This window comes from Lepisosteus platostomus, chromosome 24 (genome assembly GCF_059453375.1).
Source record: "Lepisosteus platostomus isolate fLepPlt1 chromosome 24, fLepPlt1.hap1, whole genome shotgun sequence".
NCBI lineage: Eukaryota > Metazoa > Chordata > Actinopteri > Semionotiformes > Lepisosteidae > Lepisosteus > Lepisosteus platostomus.
In genome coordinates, this window is record NC_142634.1 from 6,798,938 (window position 1) to 6,823,577 (window position 24,640).

Consider the following 24,640-nt stretch of genomic DNA (forward strand, 5'->3'; position numbering starts at 1 on the left):
TCTTTGCTTATCAGTATTCAGCATCCAAGGGGCCAGATGTGGTAGAGAAAGACACAATTCAAGCCGGCATCACGCTACAGGACTCGACACGACTTCTAGTCGAAGAGCATGTCAAATTTAATGACTGCAGTTGCCGAATCTCGCTGCCTTTTCTGTCCTAGAGGGTGTCAAACTATACGCCAAGGAACCGCAGGGGGTGAGCAATTACACGATTCCCTCACGACTTTTCACCACGGTTCCAAATCTCGTCTTGCGCCACGAAAGTACCGCGAGGCCGCCAATCAACATGGAGCACACCGGAATAAGAAGAGGAGCACCGCACGAAAGTAAACAAGCAACATGGAGAACAAGCACCTAAACATCTTGAAAAATGTAACACGGGCATCGTTATCCCACAAATAAACATCTTCAAAACTATAATTCTTCTTTATACATATAGAACCAATTAAGAAAATAAAACACAGTTAAAGCCTTTAAAACAAATAGCGTAAACAAATTAGTATTGCACTATAACGTGTAATATAATGGGCACATTATCTCACAAGTACACATCTGGCTCACTGCCCACCCCTACGACTTGCGACTCACTACGAGAAAATCAAACCAGTTTCGTAGATTTGAGAGTAGTAGGGGCTATTAAGAGCGTTATGAGTCACTGGGGGTGTCACACTACCCAACTGACGGTAACAGGCGCGCGCTGCGACTCTCTACAACTCGCTGTGATTTTATGATGATTATGTAAATGAAGGCTACGACTGAAAATCCTAGGAAAAGTCAAGTAGCGCGAAAATCCTCCCCCAGCAATGAAAACATAACCATAGAGTGCACAGGGGAAAAACTGTTATAATCACAAATTAATGGCTTGCAAACCAATTAAAAAGACTTAAAAGTATTATTCTTATTATCACATTCACTGAATGGTTCATCAAAGTGTAACATTCTCTCTGCAAAAGATGACACCTGATATTGAAGCCAGTGTCTCGTTCACAACCTGGGAACTGATCTTTTTTTAATTAAATTATAAAGTGTTTACAAACTAGGCTTAAACGACTAAGAGCTGCAACTGGATGTGTGAAAGAAATAAATGGCAATTCAAAGAAAAAAAAAAGTTTATTTTTAATTTGCCACACTGTCAAAAAACACAAAATACCCGTTTTGCTTTAACTGCAAGGCACGGAAGTGAGGCGACAGTTAACAAAAAATGTATTTCCGCACAAGAGCCCAAAAAGACAAACACCCTGAGTCCAATCTACCCTAAGTGTAACAGGTATCCTTGGTGCAGGGTCTGTTAATCTGTGTGTAGCTGTACTGCTGCTTCCTATTAAGCAAGCCTTTTGGTTCCAGCCCAAAGAGGAGCAATATGCCCTCCTGCTTTAACGCACACTGCAGATAATGTGGGCTCACTTCAGAGCAAGAAAGTGGATCCTATCTAGGCAGAGGCAGGCCGTCAGTTTAAAGACAGTGAGGAGGTTTTGATTTTAATAGAAGACAGATGCTGAATGTGAAATGAATCAGCCTGGCCGAAGACAACTCTTCTGATGTTTGAATATTCTTCCTGCCCTTGTGCATTTTTGGATGCTATCCCAGCCCCACACCAAGGCCAACTCTAAAGGGGTGTATGTAGGAGTTCTGGGCAGGTGGCTTATAGTGGGTCCCCAGATGCCTGCTCCTTGCTGGTGTTCTGATAGCTGCTTGCTTTTGTTAAGGACAGGTTAAGTGCAGCTAAGGCACAAAAAGGAATCTCGGTCACAAGGAAAGAGCCAGATGGAACCAGAACTGCTACGTTTGAATTATTACCCAAATGCCCATCTAACATCAGCAGAAATTAAAGAGCCAAGCAGACAAGTTATTGTCCCCTTCAGTCCCATATTCCGTCAAGATTTTACTGGACGTTCACGTGCTGCCATGCTAGATTGCATTAAAACCCAATGCAGAAGGTCTGAAATGTTAGGCTTTTTGGATATTTCATTAATTTGTTTCCCTTCGTCGATTTTGAAAAAAGGAGCTTTGGATATCTGCACCAAAAATCCCAAACCATGTTCAAATCATGGGGTATTATCTGAAACTCAAGAAACGTGGGTCTGACAAGTTTAAGACATACAGCTTTACTTGACCAAACAGCAGAAACAGAAAAGCAAATCAAACTTGAGAGGTCATGAGCATGCCAAATGACTGTGCACATTTCAAAGGCTGCTTATGTTTAAAAGAAAATGTACTTCTTCTCAAGAAGTAACCTGAATCAAAGCCATCACAGCACGATGATGATGGATGGGGTGGAGAAGTGGGAATGTCTCCTCTTTGGGTCCAGAAAACCTCTCTGGTCACAGAATTTCAAATTTGCATCCCCGCAAGCAGCTCTATTTTCATCAGACCCAACAGTGGGATGAAATAAAAAAAAATGTTAAAGAGCAAAAGCCAGAGGGTGTGCAAGACGTGTAGATGGCTTACTGTATATTTTGAATAATTGTTACCTTTTGAGAGAACTTGGCAAGGAAAGAAAGAGGTGGGATGATTAATACAGTGAAGCTGGGGGTACTATAATTACTTAATTATGAAAGAATTCCTCTAAATTACTTAAAAAATGAGAAACACAATGTAAGAAACAATCCAGCTAGATTGTGGAAGATTAACACGTTTGGTTGGAGGCTGGAAGGGAACAAACCGAAGCTTTTTCGTTCGAGATCCTTGCTGAAAACCGCAGCTGTGCAGAGCTCTTCTGTATCTAGAGTACCAGGAGCACATGTTTGTTTGGACTGTAATAAATCTAATTGCAAAAATTTAAGTTCACGACAGGATATCAAACTTTTACGGTCTATTGGTGGTGTAAATAAACTGTGAATATGGATGTTTTAAAGTGTCACAGACACCCGGACCCAAAAAAATACAGGAATATGTCAGGAATATGCTCCTCTGCCTTTTCATTTAGAAGCAAAAGAACTATACATGTGACACACGCAACTTCATACTTGCTTCTTAACAGGAGAGTCACTTTCTCATTAACTGTGTATAAATGCAATCCCATAGCAATTCTTGCCATTGCTGCCACTGTGGCCGTGCTGATGGAATAACAGTCTTCTGTATGCCTGGCCATTTAATTAAATAGCCTCTGAATTAAATGCATGCTGCTACATTCAGAACTATATTACAGTATATACTATCATATACTACTTTCTATAGTATTTTAAAGGTCTGAAGAAATTTCATAGAACCACTGTTATATAGAAATGTAATATTTTAAATACTGTTTCAGTCTGACGCAATGGCACATGGTTTTTAATGTATCATCTTTAGATATAAAGTGCTTTTAAAAAGCATGTATAAGTTTGGTAGAAAATAAAAATTATTTTTTTCCCCAGAAAGTTCTGGATTCCGCCCCAGCTTTTATAAACGTCATCAGCTAAACAATGTGCATCTAACTGGGCGTAACTGGCTTTATTTAGAAATCCTGACGGGCTGATAAGATGAAAGAGATCCTGAAATGCACAGCTGCAAGACATTAGGAAACTCACCCAGACGTATGCACCTGGTCTGCATTTAGCTGAGCTATGCTCCTTGAAAAAGTGGGCAGATAAGTCAATCCCTCAGCTGGTGGGGGTTCTCCAGGTGGGATAACCGAAATGACTATCACAGCTTTAAAAAAGGAATGATATATGTTGACATACTGCTTGATATAATTCACTGCTCGTGCTTCACCTTTCATGGTGTATTAGAGAAGGCTGCTCAATGTCAAAGAGAGAGAAAAAGCCTGTTTTCAGAGCTGCATCATGACCCACTTGACTGACAGCTGTCACTGTATTACAACAGCTGTACAGGCGGCAAAGGGGGCTTTCATGTTTTCCCAGTCAAAGACCTACAGTACCCTCGATCTTGAAGGTTTGACTAAAGGATACGAGTGAAACGACGACAACAACAACAACAACAAAAAAGGACACATTTCTGGAGCGGAGAATTGCAGAAGGACCTGCATCTCATCCAAAGGACTGCCAACAGGCCATGGCATTGGGAAAAATAATAAGCTGTGACACATTTGTCATACTGCTCAAGGCATAAACACGTACATGTCCACGACACATGCTGAGAACAGACCTTGGGATGATCAGGAATTGAAAAGAGCAGACGTCCTGCCATAACACGCGCATCACGAGGCGACTTGACGTCCCGCGAATCGAATGCAGATGAACCCTCTGCCTATTTCCCTCCGTGCCATGACAAACCATGCCCAACAGCTACGATAAGCCAGGACGTTTTACATCTAGTTCATAAACTAAGGGAGTTATTTGTTTACTGCAAGTGGAAGGAAAAGGCAAAGTCATCAACATGCCAACACGTTTCTCCGTTTGACAAAGATTCTACAGCGGAGCATCTTCGAGTTTGTGCTGAAAAATACTTATCAGAAAAATAGTTTAAATGCATAACGCACAACGTGGAAATGTGTTTTGGGGCTGAGAAATATGTACCTGCCGTGTTTCGTGAAAGGGGAAATACAAATGACTGTGGCCAAATGATCTGTGGCTGCAGTCACACAGTATCTTCGCTCATCATGCGCCTTTTCAAAAGGCAGAAGGAAAGATCTGCTGGGAACAGATACAACTCACAGCTGAAGGCTCCCAGCCCACCCCGGGGAAGAAAAGAAAAAACCCTTTTGTACTTGTCAGGGAAAAGAAAAACCCGAGTCGGAGCATCTGCTTTTGCAGACTTCTGCAGGCAGACGACCAGCTTGAAGTCTCCCGTCATCCTCTGTCGGCTGGCGTCTCCAATGCGCTTGAGGCCCGTCTTGAACATTTCTGGCTGGACGAGTGTTTGCCGTTTTCCCACTGAGATTTCTTTCCAAATTAAGTCAAGACCAAAAAACTCAATGCAAACAAATGAGCCATGACAAACAACATCCTTGATTTAAAAAACCTGGTCTGGGTACGAAGCTCAACTGTGATCTTCACCCAGCAATGGATAAACCTATTGTGGTAAAAGGGATAACAGAGAAGTAATAAGCTTATGTGGGATTTAACTTTGCATCTTAATGGGCTGTGCTCCAAAGCCTCCTGCCCTCTCTATCCATGGCCCTGTAATTAACACAACAGTCCAGTTAATCAGCCACTCCAGCACGTTGAGGTGCTTCTATGAAATGCATAATGAAGAGTCGCTCCTATACCATGAGACAGGCATTACAGCAGGAATTCATCTCGCATTGAACAGTCTCACTACCCTTCACAGTTGTAGGGAGGTTATGATGTTTAATTAATCGCAAATTGAAGTGAGAAGAGTCTTTCCGCAGGGAAAAGAAAATCAGATGATCCGATACAAAAGCTTGCCTTCCTTATATTTTATACATCTTAAACTGTCCTGTAATTCCTCTCATGAAGGGAACAATAAAATGTCACTTGGTATAAATCTTGGGGAAAAAAAGGAGACAACAGGCCTCCCCAAATGCTAAAATCAGTTTTTGTCCTGGTTGCTTTAATTTCCTTAATTTAATTTATCAGATAAGATGAGAAAAGAGCACTTTATTAGCCATATACAATTTCTTGTATTACGAATTTGTCTTTTCCCATACCCCAACTTACTCTGCATGAGATACACAGACTGGGAGAAAAGCTTGGGGGTCAGAGTGCAGGGTCAGCCATTTATACAGCGCCCCTGGAGCAGCTGGGGTTCAGGGCCTTGCTCAGGGGCCCAACGGAGTAGGATCCCTCTGCCGGCCGCGGGATACGAACCGGCAACCTTCCAGCCACAGGCGCAGATCCTTAGCCACAGAGGCACCACCCTTTTATGTTGTTATTCATGCTTCTGGGAGACTTATGAAAATCTAGGACACCCCCTTTTCTTTACGATGAAAGAGAAGATGTGAAATACAGTACATGGGGGCATAACCTGCAGTCTCCCTGGGCAAACATCTTTGAGAGATGTAAATCAAATATCACATTACTGTTAATAGCAGCTTGCAAACCAATAGCCGGCTGAAGCCGTTTGAAGACAAGGGGTCTGGTCCTTGCAGGGTCTTGAGAAAAGGGTGCAGATCCCCTCTCTGTGCCCCTGAAGACTGTGAGAGGGGCTGCCATGCTTATGAGGAGCACTGCGGTCTGGCACACCACTAGGTGGCAGCCACACGCTGCAGCTCAGACAGGAGCTGGCACCACACTGTGTCAACTTCACTGATTTGCATGGAGTAGATTCTGCAGAACAAGCCTCAGAACCTTCACCGGGATATTCGGCCCGGCCGAATTATGCCCAGGAGCTCAAGATCTGGGCATTTTCACCTGGCGCACCATTGACATAGCTAGGCTTTGATCTGGACTTTGTGTTGCTTAGCAAACTTTGCACAGCCTTAAGCGGATACGTGATATTCTAAGAGCAAACGTTTTATTGGAAAGTGTCTCCAACACCTACTTGTGTGCGTTGCCCTTATTTATCACATATTTTTTATCACAGGAAAAAAAAAAGGAGCAGAGGCTTTTAAAAAGAGGCCTAGGGTAAAGAATATTTCAGTCCAAGAAGACAGTACTGCCTGTACATAATGTACATAACAGATGAAACACATCACAGACGTATGCATGGGGTTAAAAAACAATTTCATACACCTAACATTCCAATATTATTGTATATAATACTGAGTTTAGTTTAGGCACACATGAGTTGGTTATATAGTAGTCATGCTCCAAAAATGGATACGTAAGTTCAGATGGTGAAGAAACACAATCTATTCTGAAGTGCAGTGAAAAGTACCATATTCCATTAAAAAGCAGTATTTCAAGGAACATTTTGAAATGTAAGGAAAAGCCACTCGTTATTGAAAGAATAAAGGTATTCATTACTGAATGAATAGCAGCTGGAAGGTGGGGAGGCCAGAAGAGTCTGCCTACCCCTCCTCTTGTTTTCCCCCATGCTCTGTTGCGAGCCGAGAAGATGTGAAAAACGCACAACTGAGTATTCCAAAAAGGTGGGTTAACAAAAATAAGTGTCCAGCAGTCCATAAATTCTAACATGGGCATCAGGACCAGAGGGGGCAAAAAAGTCCCACCCTCCATTAACTTTATTAACATGAGCTTCATTGGCCTGTACTAATCACACCTCTTGGAAGTCAGTTAGCTGCCATCATTTTTGTACCTTTTGATTTCATACTGCCATGGAATTATGCCACAAAAATGTTACCCTTCAGTGTAAAACTGTGTGAAATTGAAAGTTGAGTGAAATTTCATGTTCTTTCTGGCGGGTTAGCAACCACTGTATTATACTTGAACTTCTTGGTGAAAGACTCTGCAATCTAAACTGGGATGTTTCATGGATTTTTTTATAATGCTCATTAGAGCCCATGAAGTCAATACTCTTTAACCCTAGATCATCAGATTCTAGTTTTCAGTGCGTTTGTGAAACTACCTGATGACAAAATATTAGAGCATCTACAGCATTTCTTTTCAACACACTTATGGGACATGAATAAATGGGAACAATGTCTTGAGAGAGATGTAATTATCTGTATTGTAATGCCATTGATGTATTCAGCCAAATTTCTGGATTAACAACACTCTACATTCTGCATCTCATATTTAAACCCTGAGCACTGGCTTCATGCAAATTACAGACTGACTTCGTCATAACGCCCAACAAAATATTCAAAATTAAACAGTGTCTATTAAACCTATTTTTGCATTTTAGTATTTTTGAGTCCAAATTTATTTATTTTTTTAAACCAGGAAATCTAGATGCTATTCAGTTTTTTTAAAAAAGATGCATTTCAAGAAATTGCTGCTTAAATGGGATTATAACAAGAAGGACAGTTAAACAGGAGAGAGCCAAGAGCAACAGACAGCAGAGAAGATGAAACCCAAGAAGATACATTTCTAAAACAGCACAGTACAACAGCACGACAATGACAGGGTCTGAAGTGTGCAGGAGGAGGCGGGAAGAAGAGAGATAAAAATACTGTACTACTTTTGAAGAATGCCAATTAAGGCTTGAAGAAGTATACGTTTCACACAGCACTGCAGAAACGAACGAGCCCCCTCCAAGAACAGAAATGGGTTTTGAAGAGGGGGAAAAATACAGGGGACTCAACACTGGAGAAAAGGTTTTGACCACATTCCTATACATTATATGAAAACAGACCGTATCAGTGTGTGTGGGTACTACATACAGTATACACATACTGGATAGTGTGCATGCTTATTTAAGCTATTCTAAGAAATGCTGCAGACTGGCACAATTTATAAAATGAATGCCATTTTTATAGTCATTAAGTACAATGAGCTGCCCTTGAGCATGTCTGCTGCCATTTAGGTTGGGCTCCTCTTTATTCAAATGACAAGAAAACAGTTCAATGCAGTCCTATCTGCAGGGATCAAAGAATTTGTAAATCAATTCCAGAGCGGCAGTACAGACGGGGAGATCAGTGCCTGTCTGGCTATGACATTTACCTGCTCAGTGCTCTGTAAACAATCAAATTGGAGCTGGATCGCGCCTCGGCTTTTACTCCTATTGTTATTATTATTTCACCTTAAAAATGTATTACAGCGTACCAAAAGAGCCAGCACCTGAAACACGGATGGCATGCAAAAAAAAGCACGACTGCTAAACCACAGTATCCTTAAGCCTTGGTTTATTATTAATGCCTTCTTTTCTGAAACTAGCAAAAGAATCAATGACTCATCCTACAGTGTGCAGTATGTTATGAGAAGACTGATTATGGGCTGTGCTGGTGGATAGATTATCAGCCATTCTTGACTGATTTCTGGCAATATCTTCCTTGGGACCGGATTACATGACAAGTGTTGAGAGCAGCTCAATAAGGCAACAGGCCATTATTTTTCTGTTCTCTTCACACAATTACCACAGACACTTCCTGCTGTGATGCACAGCCAGATTGCTGACTTCCTGTTGTGGCCAACGCCTCTATAAGGGGTCCCAGAAATAATTAGGTTTTTATCTTTTTTTTTTTAGTTTTGGGAGGTAAGTCTGTAACACAATGATTAAATTGCAAAGAATCTTTAAGCCATGAATTGATAGACGCATAGCAAAAAGAAAAAGACATTGCACCATATCGCATATCGAAGCAAACCATGCATATACTCATTCTATAATAAAATGTACATGCAGTCTTCGGAGCCACGCAAGCTGCAGCCTACTGTGGAAGGAAAGGGCACTACAAGCGACTAAGAGCACATACTGGTCTTCTCTTGGGAGGGATACAAAGCCATCACATCATTTCACAATATACTGGCCACTGCCCAATACTCACAAAAACAGCACATCAAAGTACATCGCATTAGGTGCATTAAATAAGATACTGAGGGCTTGGTGTTTGTCTACAGAACTGTTGTGTGACTTACTTTCTAAGTTTTCTTAAGACTTTCCTAATGTCCTCAGCTAGTACGGTTCAGTAAGGATTAACCACAATCTCTCAGAGCGACAATGACATTTTTTTTGCTTATTTGACCTTCTGGAGAAACAGCTTTTCTGTTTCTGGTGATGCTTTTTTATGTCACAGCTGCCAGGCTGAATAACAGGCCAGGCTGTACTGTACGCTTAATGTTAACTTTGAACAAAAAAAAAATACCCTGCTGTGTTCAACGAAGTCGCAGGCTTCAATGGCGTTCTGAGATTCTTTAGAGACATCTGAACATGAATGCAAAACAGCAAAGCTCTGATATTTGGCGAGAAGGCTGAAGAGATCTTTAATGGTCCCTTCTCACTTCTGACTGAAGTAACTGGCACACTTACAAGGTTTTTTTAGAAGTTATTTCTTCATACCATTTAAAAATCTTGGAAGAGAAACTATTTAAAATCGCTGTTCCAAAAGCTAGCCAGGTAATAAATGTTTTGACATCTGACTCCAAGTTAACAATTGACTGCACCTTCTGAGAGTCCAATGTTGCTTTCATGAGTGTTTTAAGGTTTAGAATCGACTGTCTTTCATTTTACTTAGATGTGACTCTCTGTATATCATTAAAACACCTACGCTGTAGCAATTAAAGCCTGGTCATTGAGTAAGACAAAGTCAGAATACATGCTGTAATTTAAGTGTGGCTGACGTCTGAGACAACTTCAGAAAGCAGCCAAATGTGACTCCAAACTAAACTGCAGGAGCCCACATATAATTACAAGAGCTTTTCCCAAACCACTTTGCTTAGCTCTGTTCCAAAGCTAGATTGCTTAAGAATGTTAGCAGCCAGACAAGTATCTTGTTTTGGGAGGTATTATCAAAAGTGTCTGCACCAACAAAGGCAGAGCACTGATCTTGTTTTAGAGAGGAATGTTGTGTTTTATATTAAGGTCAGAGATACTGGAGAATTGTTTCTCTTTTGGCTTTTGATAACTATTTCTTACTTTGTATTGGCATATACAGTCTATATGGTCCTTAAACCAGTTTATAAACTCTATTAGAAGACATTATAGCTAAAACATACTATACCAATCATGTAAGAACTATATTTTCACACCCACTCCATTCCTGCCACGCTCGCAGAGAAACGGTCAGCTGAATGGCCAGGAAATAATGGCAAAAAATGAAAGCTGTTGCAAATCAGATGGTAGAATGTTTAGTTTTCTATAAGACAAGACTCACAGATAAAACAAAAAACATACGTTCTATCCAGTAATAGAACAATAGCTGTAGAACTCATTAAAAATGAACATACTGCCTTATTTGGACAACTGTAATTATTCTACTTTCTGTTATCTGAAGTTTGTAGTGGGAAATTCTGAGTCACATAGCCTGGAAGAGGTTGTGAAGCTTACACAGTCACAAGGCAAGTGGCCGACATAAAGCCGTTATCCTCCCACTCACCCTCACCTCTAAAAACAGAGCCAGGGGAGGATGCTGAACTCAAAAGGGCAGAGATTTGAATGTGCACAGCCGGGATTTAAAGTCAATAATCTTCTACAAAGCACGGTGGACCCCAGAACAGCTGAGCGCCTGGTTATGAATTGAGGTATACTGCAGCTTAAGGGCTTACTAGGTGTTTGAGTAATGAAGGCAGGCAGGCATCTCATCAAGTGAGGTTTCCACAACCGCACAAGCTGCTGTCACACCTCCAGGGGCGCTCCAGCCTGCCCATGCCTGTTGCTGCACACCTGACTGATACAAACACCACTGGAAGCAGTTCAAGGTCAGCACCCACCCAACAGCACTGGTGATCACCAGCAGATCCACCCAGGAAAAAACAACCAAGCACAGAGAGGCTTACAGAGTGTGTTAATCCGATCCCAACTGCTAAGCCGCAGTAGATAGATGTGGGTTTTTTTTTATTGTTGTTTTTTTTCTTTTCATTCTTTGAAACAATCTATAGGAATTCTCCATTCTCCTTTCTTGGGAAAAAGCTTTGAGTTCATGCGATTGATTGAACAGGAAACAATAAAAAACTGGACAGGGTTTTTGATGCTATTAGGAACAGTCAAGATGCACTGAAAGCTTTTACTTTATTTACAGCTGTGTAGCTGATTTGGAGGCCAGCTAAGCCACCTGAGGCCAGGAATGAGGGTAGGTGGGCGACAATGAATCATGATTGCTTTCTCTTGCTACACTACAAAACATTCTTAAAAGTCTTTTACAGGATCCCTGAATCGTATGTCCACTTTAACAAACTGTATGAACATCAAATGCACAATCAAATTAACAACTGCCATATATCACACACAAAATGTTTCTTTCTGTATCAAATATACCTTATAAGGATATACCAAGCAACTATGCCTCTTAACACATTAAACACGTTTTAGTTTGAAAGACCTTAAAGAGAACTGCTGAAAGTCAAGAGTTGAGTATATAAACAAGACACTTACTACTTGCTCTAAACAAAATGATCAAAAATTAAAGACAAGCCTCTATCGCAGTCCTCGAACACCAGGCAATTTGTCAATGTTATGTAGCTACTGAGATAGTTGAAATAGTAAATTTCAGGTCACATGAAAAAATCTGGCTATGCTCTACTTTCTTGGAACAATATTAGTGTACTTCTCCTTTCTCAACAAACGTTACCAATTACGCCCTTGAGCAAACAGTTTTGATAGATAGGGGCCAGTAGGGCTGCCCTTCTGATTTGGAAAAGGCTCAAAGCAAACATTACTTGTTACAGTGCATCTCCATTAGAAATGTTTTTACAGTCCCCTGACACGGACTGTGCATCAGTAAATTCACGGCAGACTTATGCAAACATGGTAAAATCAGCTAGTGCGCTCCTTTTTATTTGGCTGCCAATTTGATAAAAGTTCTCTCGCTAGCACCCTCTCCAGTCATTCCACCTAATTAACCTTTAGAGGCCACAAGAGGAAATCTGGCTCACGTTTTCAGTGTCTCTCGATAGATAAGGCAATAATGTTCAGAAACCTTTCATTCCCATCTTTTGCTTTTCAAGCCCCAAAGCAGCCTGCAACTTAAAAAAGGTCAACTGCGAATTACGTCAAAGCATCATAAAGTGCTGTAAGAATTCATCTAACACGCACATATATATACACATAGAATAAAACCTGCCTCTTACACGCGGCACTACTCTTATTCTTACATTCAGTTGTTGCAGTATCTTGATTTTTTTGATGAAGCAAATGATGATGCTTAATCTCGATGTGATAGAGGGGTGTTAAGAGGTGGCTGTCAGACAGCTTTTGAGACCTATGTTAAGTTATGGACTGGGGCACCGTCTGTATGGAGTTTGAATGTTCACCTTGTCTCCACATGCTAAGGTTTAGATGGGAGCTTGGTGTTCCTAAATTGTCTCTGTGCATCTGTGTGTCCTGGATTGACTTCCAAACAGGGTGTAGTCCCAGTATCTAGTTTACAGGATAGACTCCTGGTTTCTGGTTATGAGTCGCACCAGGAATAAGTGTGTTTCTGACAATGGAAGGATTATATACAGTACATTTCTTTCAAACACCGAGCAGTAGAAACAATAAAAAAACACAGGCGAACTACAAGAGATTTGGAAGTGATCTGAAATACTGGCATGATGACTGAGAAAGGATAAGTGACGGCAGAAAAACACCTCTGACTGTAAAGACGTTTGAACAATGTTGGGGAACATTACTGTAAAAAAGCAATCCATTACATTTACAAGTCACATTATTTAAGGGATTATTTTTTAAAACTAATAAAAGGCTAGTGGAAAAACGTAACCTCTTAAAAGTGCTTAATTTCCATAACAACTATTCACACACTACGTAGATCACTATAAGTGATTATTGTCCCACAACGTCTTGGCAGTTTCACAAAGTGATCCTTGGCATAAGTACCTTATTCCTGCAAGTGACTTTCTGCAATGATGCTTTCGGCGCCTCGACATGCCTCTTCACAGGCAAGGTCTCCTAGATGGCCAGGACTTGAAGCCTTTCACATTTCAGCCATGGAAAACAATTCAGGCCAGCGATCTAATCAGAGGCTAAACATGTCCTGGAAACACTGGCTGTGAAATTCAATCTGGAAGGAAACTGAAATGTATGTCCACAAAGTGAAGGACAGAGGAGAGAAGGTATTTCCTGCAACCTGTTTCAACAGGCTGTCGGTGCAAAGCAGTAATGGAGAGGCCAACACACAAGGCACAGACACACATGGTCACTAAGTGCATGTTCCCTCCCCTATCACAAATATAAAAAGATCAGTTCAGTTATTTGTCCTCTGCAGTCAAAGCCGATAAGCTGAACCAGATAATGCACTTACTTTACGACACAGCTCTGTTTAAACTTATTAGCATTAAGCCATAAACCGTATTTATTATATTAAACCACAATGAAACTATTAAGGATGGAGAAATCTTTGTTTGCTTTTTAAAAAAATATATATTTACAACAGATCATTCAGACTTCTGTATTTTATACTTATCTCAAGCACGAGCTTGGTAAGCGAACAATAAAAAGCAGATTTGTTCAACTGAAATTCTGTAACTCAGTAATTCGTGAAAGCATTACTTAGTAATTAAGCTCATGCAGGTGAAGATATAAGCACCTTAAACAAGATTACTCACTTACTTGTGAAATGTAACTGCCATTATTTGTTAAATTATAACAAATGGTCAATGATAGTTCACTGAACACTCCTTTTGTAGCGTAGATGTCCCAGAAAAATAATTTAATGTATTATACACAACTGTATAAATACTAAACTAAAAATGTATATTTAATTAAAATATACACATTTGACATACTTACACAAGTACTGTAAACTGTATCTTCAGGTGTATTCCATCCTTCCAATTACTAACCATTTCTTCAAATTCCGTGCTGCTGGGGAGTGAAGCCTATTCTGGCAAGCGATGGGCGCAAGGCAGGTTACACCCTGGATGGGAAGCCAGTCTGCTGCAGACACACTCACACCAGGGCCAATTTTCCCAGAAGCCACTTAACCTACCAGTATGTCTTTGGACTGTGGGAGGAAACCAGAGCACATTTTAATTCCCTTTATTTGTATTCACTAAACTGTCAACTTCTTACTCCACAGCTCAACCAAACGTCTGAAAAGCTACCAGATAATTGGCATCACTATCAAGGGGATTATTTTTGAGTTGTCTGATGTGTTACAAAAAATTATATTCTTCCTACCACGAAACGGTTACATCATAAGTATAAAAAAATGCTTTGTTTGGAACTTGTGCTCAATCTAATGTATGAACATCATCACCAGCTCACACCATAATCAATCACCAGTCATAATTTGGTTATCAAACACTTTATCTGGGTTGAGCAATTTCTGCCCTCACTTCATCGGCAAACATGGAAAAAGCTGTCAAAAGCTGCACACCTACAGCGCAGACTTCTACAGAGATCATATGCAAAGTCCCCAAACTCAGATCTGGCAAGCACGATGGGAAAATTGGATAAAGAGAAGTCGTGATGTGGACTGGAACACCACACCTCCATGTTTGTGAGTGCGAATTACTTTCCGAGGCCAAGATGGAAAAACTCCAGAAGAGCCATGACTTTTTAAAATAATAATGAAATGGTAATTTCCGAATCAAACAAAAGGCACAGAAAGATAACGCCACCCCCCCCCCCACACACCCCCACCCCACCCCAGCGAGCAAAAGCGGAGAAATACAGTTATTTATAGCTGCTGTAGCTCAAAGACGTTCAAACGGCTTTTGCTTTTGAAGAAATCCAAGATGAATGTGTAAATCAATCCTCAACACAAATTGTATCACCAGGTGGGCTGTTCTCAACAAGTCTTCATCACTCTCTGTAACTGACAATAAAAAAAGAGAAAGTGTTTCACAGGTAGGCCTTAAAAGACTTGGCACACTCAACCTTCACAGTGAGCCATCTGGAGTATGCATAAACTATTTTAGGTCGCATATGGGGAGCTAAATTCTTAAACACGATGGCTTCCCTTAGGAACACGAAAAAGACTGCCGAAGCTAAAGCTATGAGGTGAATTCATTCAGCACTTAGTGGTTTAAAATAACGCTGTTCCCTTGTTAGTGGGTTCGTAAGTACCTTAAGTGCTGCTGCCAACCTCTTGTTCCAAAACACCTCGTCTTCCATGTTAGACGAGGGGGGGGGGGGGAACATGAAAGAAAAATGCAAAAATGGATGGAAATGAAAAGCCGTGGCTCTTACTTGCCAGAGTACCACTGCAAACTGGACCCATATAAAGCATTCAACTGCAGAAGTGACATCCTTTTTCCTTCTTTCTTGCTGGTTATCTGCAGGGCACTGTTCAGAGTTTGTTCACTTGCAGCATGTTCAGAATTGCAGCAATAGCAATCAGTGGAACATTATCAGGTCTTTATCACCCTTGAGGCCTTATCTTAACCAAACAATCACTTGAGCTGCTGCCGATAAGGGGCCCCACATGATGTGACAAGTTTAGCAATTAAACAAAAAGCACAAAGAAAAAAAGACCTGAGCAGGAGGGCATTCTCAAGTTGGGTAATCATTCTGACACCTCTGACTTATTCAAAGAATCTAGAATAAAACTATCGATAAAACGTACCATGTCTAACTTGGTCGGATTTAGGACTAAACTACCTACTACATACTACAATAAAATAAAACGGTAAAACACATTACTTTGTTGAAGTAAATATTCTCTACTAGACATGAATACCATGAATAAAGCAAGAGTATAGCCTAGTAAGCCAAAATCATGGTAAATAATGATGCATACTACTACTAAAACTGAAAATCAAAATGTAAATGCACGGTATTCTGTTTGCAATAGTGATTAAAAACAACATGCACATCCATTTCTTTTGAGATAAGAAAATAAAAAGAATAATCCATTTTTTTAACAGAAGCAGAAATTATGGCAATGATATTAGGATAATGAAAACATGTGAACAAGAGCTTGCTTCTCGCTAGAGGTGCGACAGCAACACACTATACCAAGATAAAAAAGTAGCTGAAAATAAATGAGACGGGCTCGGAACAGACTGTGCCTGTGACAGAACTGCTGACAGTTCCTCACCAGTTCTCTGCAAAAGAGAAGACAGAGACGCATAAGTGTCTAGAGGTGTTCTTTATCTCAGTTCAGGGTGCCGACACCCTGAGAAAAGGTGCCTGCAAAAAGAAATCCCTTTCCAAAAATAATGGTGGCGATAAAATAAATAAATAAATGCTTAGGCCTGACATGATACAACAATTGAATTCCACAGGCTTAATTCAGAAGTGAACACACAGTACTGACAGCAAATTCATGAAAATGCTCGAAACAATGCCTCAAACGTAAGGTTGATAACCTGCCAGCAAGTACAATTTCATGGTGCGATTTGTCAGGGATTTTTTTTTTATCTGTACTATTTATCTCTACCATGGAAGGGTATGTTACCTAAGCTGTGCATTTTATACAATTACTGCTCATAAAGGTCGGATTCAATACAGCTGCACTGGTGGGGAACAGGATGTTTGTTGAATTACGGAACACGCGACGGATCGGACATCTTCCGCCACATCAGCAGGCCACCCTCGTCAAACTCGGTCTCTCCTCTCCCCTGCCGTCAGGAAGGCAGTGAGTGTGCCTTCATGCCTTGCACACTAGTAAATGGATCTGCTGCCATTTCACAGGGCAATTTCACATGCACAAAAGCATTCATAAAAGGCTCCTGCAATAACATCTCTCTTAACAATCCACAAGAGCATGGAATAAAGTGATTTTACCCCTAGCACTAATCAATCGGATACTAGCAGTCCACCTCTACAGCATTTATGGCCACTCATAAAGGAGGCTGGAGGGCATTAAAGAACTGACTAATCTTGCTAAGTGAGCAGTATTTCCTATCACTCCATCAGCCATTAGACACCAAAGCACATAAATATCGTTAATCTGTGGACTTGATATTAGTCATCCTTCCTTTCTAAAAAGGAACTGCCTAAAACAGTAATAATAAACACATTGCTGGGGCTGGTTATGATATCACTAAAAGAATCTGTACTATGACTTCACACACGTTAAGTACCCCCACAAAACTGAAGCAAAATAGCCTCACATGAAACAATGGAAACTCATTAATGTATTTAAAGACCTCCATCGAATTTCTTTTTTAACTCTACCACAGGTACAAAGCTTTTTCTGTCCTAGTTCCAACGTCAGCTTTGGGTTTTCATCTTCTTCTTTAAGATGGTGTCTTGCCTTCCTCCATCATAGATAACGGCCATTATCCAGTAACTCTGATATCGAATGTGGTAGGCACACAATCTATAAATAATGAGTAATTGCTTTCCAGAATTGCTGCTCACTGCCCTGACGGCATCTCGCCACAAAGACAGGCTTGATTCTTACACGAGCGCATTTTTAAATTAGAGTTTAGGCCTAAAGGATACACTAGCCCACTTTTAACATTTAACTACAATTAAAATCTAGAACCCCCGCAGTGCGTCTAAATGAATAACGGATGGCAGCATTCATTTCCGCACTTTTGTTACCTCGAATCAGGTGTAGGTCTACATTATTTTGCACCTCCACACGTACCGAAAGCACAATCATACACAACAAAACTGTTTGTCACATTGAGCACTGCAGAGGGGACAATACTTAATTACAACAGTACGTGAATGGCTGGGAGAAATCTAACAGCTACTGCAAGAACAATATCTTCATACACAGGACTTTTCCTTCTCAAGGTGTTAATAACGCGGCAATGTGTATGGCCTTAACACTAAACGGAGGCTACCTACTTCTGCTTTCGGACTGGCGGTAATCAGAAGCCATAAAAAGACAAGCGGCCTTAAACCGCACCTAAGCTATCTGCGCTTGAGTGTTAACAGATGGCAGAGGGGTGTGCAGAGAAGTTTGTTCCCTTGCCGAACTTGCGAAGACGCTCGCCCCTCAAGCTGACACAATGGAGAAAGACAAGCCGCTGACCCCCTCCCTTTGCGGCCACCACCGCGACCTCCCTAATTCGAGCAGAAAACTTCCCAACACCAGACTAGTCTCCAGACAGGGAGGGCAAATCCCTGGACGCTGGAAGGTTTGGATTGTTCACGGCTCACTGCGCACCTGAATGCCGTTTGCCAGGCCCCCACAGCTTCTCCTGCTTCGAATGGCCAAAGCCCTTCACATCCAGGGTGCCATTAACACTCACACAAAACCCAGCAGGACACACTGCCTGCTGGACGTCTTCCTTTCACTCATGGGTCAAGCTTAGCTGTCTGAGGTGTGAGGAGGCTCTTTGATAATAATGCCCGCTGCCTGCTGTTCTCTCTTTTTCTCAGATGGCTGAAGACTCCCCCTTCTTAGCTATTTGAGGAGAAGGAGATTAAGAAGACTCTGAATCCTTGCTCGAAAGACACACAGAACTCACATCTCTACAGCTATATTGTACATCTGGAAGTCCCCAGACGGACCCAATACACACACAGAGGATCTAGGTGTGTGTATATACAGTACATTTCCTTTTAAAAAGAATAACATCACAGTGCCCCTAACGTGTGTCTTAGTATTTTACTGGAGGAAAACCCTGGCTGAATGACTTTATCTGAGATTGGAGCAAAAGTACAATGCCAGTCCTCTACTTTGGAGTGATTTGGGGCACAAGTTAACAGGTATAGCTTTGGAGGATGTAAAAAATATACTTGTAACTTAGAGGAATAATTCCCCTTACAATGACACTCTTGTTAAAATGAACTTATCTGTGGGAATGCATTGATTCCTTGATTACCTGACAGTAACATCTTATAGTACATGAGAAAAAAAGAGGTGTCCCTCGACACACGAAAGATTAAATGTTTCCTCCTGCAACAGAGTTTCGCAGCAAAATGACTTCAAAGACTTGGCAACAGTGGTGATGCAAAAGGTTGTGCTGACGTAAAAATGGCCGACAGAGGAGGAGGAGCCAGCAGCTGCTTTTCTTTCTGCTGTTGATGTGAAATGAAACGCATCTGGGAGTGTGAAATGCTGCTACAAAGGTGGCCATCCAGTATCTGGCGCAAGAACTGAGATTAGATAGCGCCAGGGTTGTGCAGTGTTTATACAAGCCTACACCACAGATACAAGAACTGCTGCAGATTATGGGCCCTCATTTACACAGAGAAGCTGTTCCGCGAAACGCAATGACATCTAAAGGAACAAATGATGCAATATTAAACATATCTATAAGCACAGTAATAAACTCGTTTAAGCATTTAATCACATCTCAGTCTTCTCCTTCATTCCTTTTTTATGTTACCAGGAATTTATAACTAATTAAATAATAAAGTAATGATTTACAGTGAGTCAGTTGAGTACATTGCAATGATGACCTGGAGATCCATCTAAACAGCATGGGCATTTCGTGGCTCAATGTGAGCAAAGTACCTTATTACTCAAGGGAACATCACCAGAGTCACACATGGAGTTTAAACTCAACACCTTCCAGTCAGAATCTAGGGTCCTGACCACTATTCCATACTGCTGTCTGTTATACAACATTCTACACACAACATCATTGCTTTAAGGACAGATGAGAACTCCAAAGGAAACACAAATACAATTTGCTGTGCACGACTGATGTTAAGTGCCTTTTGCTTAATGTTGTTAGCAGTGTAATTTTGTTAACGGGTTTGTATACACAAATAAATATTTCAAAAACCAGTAGCACTATCAATTGAAGCATACCTGGAAAAAATAAGACTATTAAACACCTCTACAGTGCATTAAAAACATGCCACTGGTATTGTAAGGCAATTTTAGATAGCCAGTTAATAATCAGGTAAGCTGTCCTCAAGTAATAAAACAACATGCACTGAAATTCAAACCGAAGCTCTAAGAGCTGTTCAAAAAACGTTCTGATTCCATATCTAATCTATGGTATAATATTAACCGATATCACAAGTTCCTTAATAACTTAATAACATAATCTTCTGATTAATACAAAGCAGTTCAAGATGACAAATATCCAGAACTTTGTTCAGGACTAAGGACAAAGAGTAGCACTACCCTTTGTCCTTAGTCCTATAATAGTTAATAGTTATAAGTGAAATAAAAGCATGTAAAGAGAATTAACAGAATTAATCCTACTGTTTGTTTTACTAGTCCAGATTTCCACTGCCTCACAAAATCATGTTAATATTTTAATTATCTTATTCTTAATTAATAAATATATCTTATTCACCCTTCACCACCCAAGCTTTAATGAACTTAAGAAACACTAGAATAAATATTTAAAGTACTTTTAAAGATTTCATGAGTGAGCACAGCTAACTGTGTACAACACAACTTCATACATAAAAACACTATTAAGATAGTTGAAAAAATCGATTAAGGAGATTCAGCATGAATCTTCCCAGCATTTCTCCGACGCACAGGTAGACATGCTGAGCATCAAAACAAATAACTACGAGAGACTCATCAAAACTACAAGTGCATACTGTAAAATCTTAGTTTAATTCGATACTTAGCATATACTGTAGACCAGGTTGTACAACAAATGTCCTTAATCAACTAATGACTTTCAGCTTGTAACTGCAAACCACTCTTTCCCTACTTATTCTCTGACATTCACTGTTAATGGCCATGGTGCCCTTTTCAGTTTGAGATATGGTGCTCGGTTGCTACAGGGCAACATAATAGTCTGTCTCCTGGATCTGCAACAGTGCCTTTTAATAACTGTTGTGGCCCAGCTACTGTATTATTTGACATGCATTGAGAAGCACTGAAATTCACCCACAAAAATACACTTTGACTGTATCTATCCCCTCCATGTAGGATGAGAATCTCCGATCAATAAGCTACTAGCAAAAAAAAAATACCTTGGTAGCAAGCATGCTTCCAAGTTCTCTTCCTGTACTTTTAATCGTTTATATACACTAAAATAAACCACGATCTGAGACTCCTGTTTTTTTGCATGTGTGACAAAGCATGTTTTCTGCTATGATGACCTCATTGCTATATTCTGTTCTTCCAATCCAAATCTCATGCTTTCAGCCAAGCTCAGCTTGTACAGTTAGTAAAGGATAGATCCATTTCCAATGAAGTCAGTATTCAAGTAAGGCACTGGGCAAAAATAATTGCCTACAATGTTCTGATATCCCCTGGATTTACACTGATTGAAAGTCATTGATCAGTTTTTATTTTTTGAAGCTTAACAAAGGATCAGAATATATGGTAATCACATAAATATTCCACAACAGACATGTTTTAAAGTTTTATCTGGCATATGAACTACGTATTTATACCCGATAAATAAGGATAATATTATATACAAGAAATGGTCCTCACATAAAATCATTAAAATGCACAGTAATCTAGCCAATGTAAAAATTGAAATCTTTCAATTTGTACCCAGAGTTTGGTTTGTAACAAAAGTCAGGCACCTTATCTTAGTTGCTTTTCTTTTTTTTTTTGCTGCGTGGGTTTTTTTTAGAAGCTGGAAACAGCTGGGAATGTTTAACCTCTATTGAAGTGCCGATCAAATTCATTGTTATTTTTCTTTCTGACTTGGTTCTCTTTGAAGCAGTCAGGCACTCTGGGGGGGGGGGTAAGGTGTCCCCTCCCCTCCTCACCTTCGCCACTTGAGACCTGGGATCTGGTCCGCTTCCAAAAAGACAGTTAAGCAACCACAAACTACAAACGCCGCAGATTCTTCAAAACAGAAGAGCACACCACTGAGACGACAAGCCGATCTGGCCCAGGCCTGAGTAACATACAAGGTCCCCAAGTTGGAGCTGCTTCCAGTTAGACAATAAGAGCTCAGTAAATTGGATTCAGGCGGACTGGAACAAACAGAGGATCATACTGCAATCTACACAGTAGCTCAAGACCCCTGTGCTTCCCAGAAGGGCTTGTTGCAACTGAAAAACAGAATCATCTACAGTTTACAACCAGAACCCCTTCCTCTCCCACTGTGTAAATGACTCAAGGACAAAACAAAATCTCTCCTCATCTACAAAAGAAGGAGAAGTTAGTGTATCAAAGAAAAAAAAAGACTTAACTGCGGTGCTTAGCACTGACAGCTAACTAGCACTTGTAAAACCTTTGTCTTATCTCCCAGCAATCAGCCTAATTATGTTCATTCAAGGAGTCCAATTAAAGCGACATTGTCAGCCAGCAGCTAAGTGTTTCTCTAGCATCCCGAGAAGTCTACAATTAACTGAACCAAATCTGTTTAGTGACACTTCTCTGCTTTTGACTCTGCTCCAATTATCATTAATCAGTCCCTCCGAGAGTTTGCCAGGCAAGTCAGGTCACTGTAATTTGTACAGGAAGCGGACCGACCCCCAGTGCTTTCGAAAAGACCAGCATTTCATTTGAGAATATTCTCTGTCAAATTCCCTGCCCCAGGATACCAGCACACCTCCGCGCAGTGAAGAATCTCAGAAGGACACCTGGAATGTGGAAAGAGGGGTGAAGGTGTACAAAGGACTGTCAAATTTTCCCATTCCACGTGTCAAAACAAAAGGTTCTGGACTGCTAATCGAACTGTGGAGGCTCATCCCATTAAGATATTTCTTCCTATTGTATTTACCACAGGGAGCTATCAGTTCTCAATCAACAATTAGTATTGAATATACAGCTTTGAGCAGAGCAGGATGATTAGGTTATTGACATACTATAATACCAATTAATAACATACGTTTATATATATAGACTATTTATAGATATTTATGGTTTATATTTATAATATTTTAATTAATAGTAAATGTAAAGCATAGCATATTCATGTTAAAGTTGTGCGTTAGACAGCATGGCATGCCACAGACTCCCAGCAGATATATTACCCTGCCCACTGAAGCTCAGCAGGTGTGAGCCTAGTCAGTACCTGGATGGGAGACCTCCTGGGAAAAACTAAGGTTGCTGCTGAAACAGGTGTTGGTGGGACCAGCAGGGGGCACTCACTGGGAAGCACAGGGGTCTTGAGGACTGTATGGGTCCTAATGCCCCAGTCTACCGATGGGAACACAGTTCTGTACAAAATGTGCCGTCCTTCAGATGAGGTGATATGGCTGCTGTTGATGGGTTGTTAAAGGCGGGATGTTTCTCTTAAAGCACATACTGCAGTCATTTTCTAACATTCACACGCAACTCTGACAAAATGCTCCTTATAATGATTTACTTCCACCTGATACAGTATTAGTTTCAAAGCCTGAAAGGGCACCATCCTATGTAGGTACAATTGTTGGAATTTATATCACTTCCTTTTCACTAAGCCAATTCAGGTAGGTATAATGTAATTGCTTAAGCACCTTTAAATAAAGTGGGGATTAAAGCCTCGAGCAGAGAACGGGCTGGGTTAAGAACTCCTTCTGTGGCTTCCCACTCTGTGACCTCACAGCAGGCTCTTGTTCTGTCCAGGCCCTCTCTGTGGCGCTGTGTAGCCTCCACAGAAAGCTCTCTCAGCGTGAACAAGAGGCCAGCCTGCTGACCGGAATAACAACATTACAGCTGAGCGTAAACACCACAAATATTTAATGCCTCACCGTTGGGCGCGGAGTGTGTGCGTGCGGGGGGGGGGGGGGGCATTCTGTGATGTATGTGCCGTGAGGCCAGCTGACCCGCAGCAAAGCTGCACCCTGTGAGATCTGCCTGGCCGCTCTTAAACCTCATTATGGGCCCCGAGCTCATTGGTGCATGACATACACTGAGCTGTATTAAATCGCCTTGCACACAGGGTGCCATTTACAATTTGCGATTGGGGTATTTTATGCTCGCAAAACACACTAATCCTTCTGCATCAGAAAAGAGCAGCCCTGCAAGGGCTGGGGGGGGGGGAATCAGGATGGCGAACACTCTCTCGTGATCTGCTCCTCGGCTGATGTGAAGCAGAGTGGGGTTTAGCGCAGAAACAGATCCAGTGTTCATGTACGCTTTCAATGAATGTTTTATAAGATGGTACAAGCGAGATTCTGCTGGCACAGATCCTCTGACACACTATCCTCCTCCTCGGCTCCAGTAGCCTGGGCTGAGCTCAAGATTCCAACACAAAAGAGACAAGAGAGACGGGTATGGAGCTGCGGGCTTGTGCTGTAGTAGGCGAGGCACTATATCTAATTCTGTCCAGGAAAAAAGATGGCATAATTCTTCTTGGTGGGATTCCCAAGGGGAATTCTAATGGCACTACTCATCTTATGGAAAGAAAGTGTGCTGGCATTCACCTGGAATGGCACAACTGGGACAAAATGGGCAAACAAGGCTGAGACCAGCTCAATTCCATTTCTCAGCTCATGGAACAGTAAAGAGCAGCACATATGCAGTTCCCAGCTCACTTAGTGGAAACTTCCAGGTGACCATAAGTGTTTCCAAAAGATCTTGCAG

The 24,640-nt window shown here is 41.0% G+C and overlaps 1 protein-coding gene across 9 annotated transcripts in view; it reads right to left on the reverse strand.

Annotated features, from left to right (window-relative positions):
- Positions 1 to 24,640, reverse strand: part of fbrsl1 (fibrosin-like 1) — a 299,572-nt gene that overhangs the window by 194,110 nt on the left and 80,822 nt on the right. Inside the window, exon 1 of one of the 9 annotated variants that reach the window (XM_088618299.1) lies at positions 15,409 to 15,428. The exons of 7 other annotated variants lie outside the window; for them this stretch is intronic. The gene's annotated coding sequence lies outside the window, so the exon portion shown is untranslated. Of the gene's footprint in view, positions 1 to 13,215; positions 13,237 to 15,408; positions 15,429 to 24,640 lie in introns of those variants that run through there. One more of the 9 variants, XM_088618300.1, reaches the window with a different exon arrangement.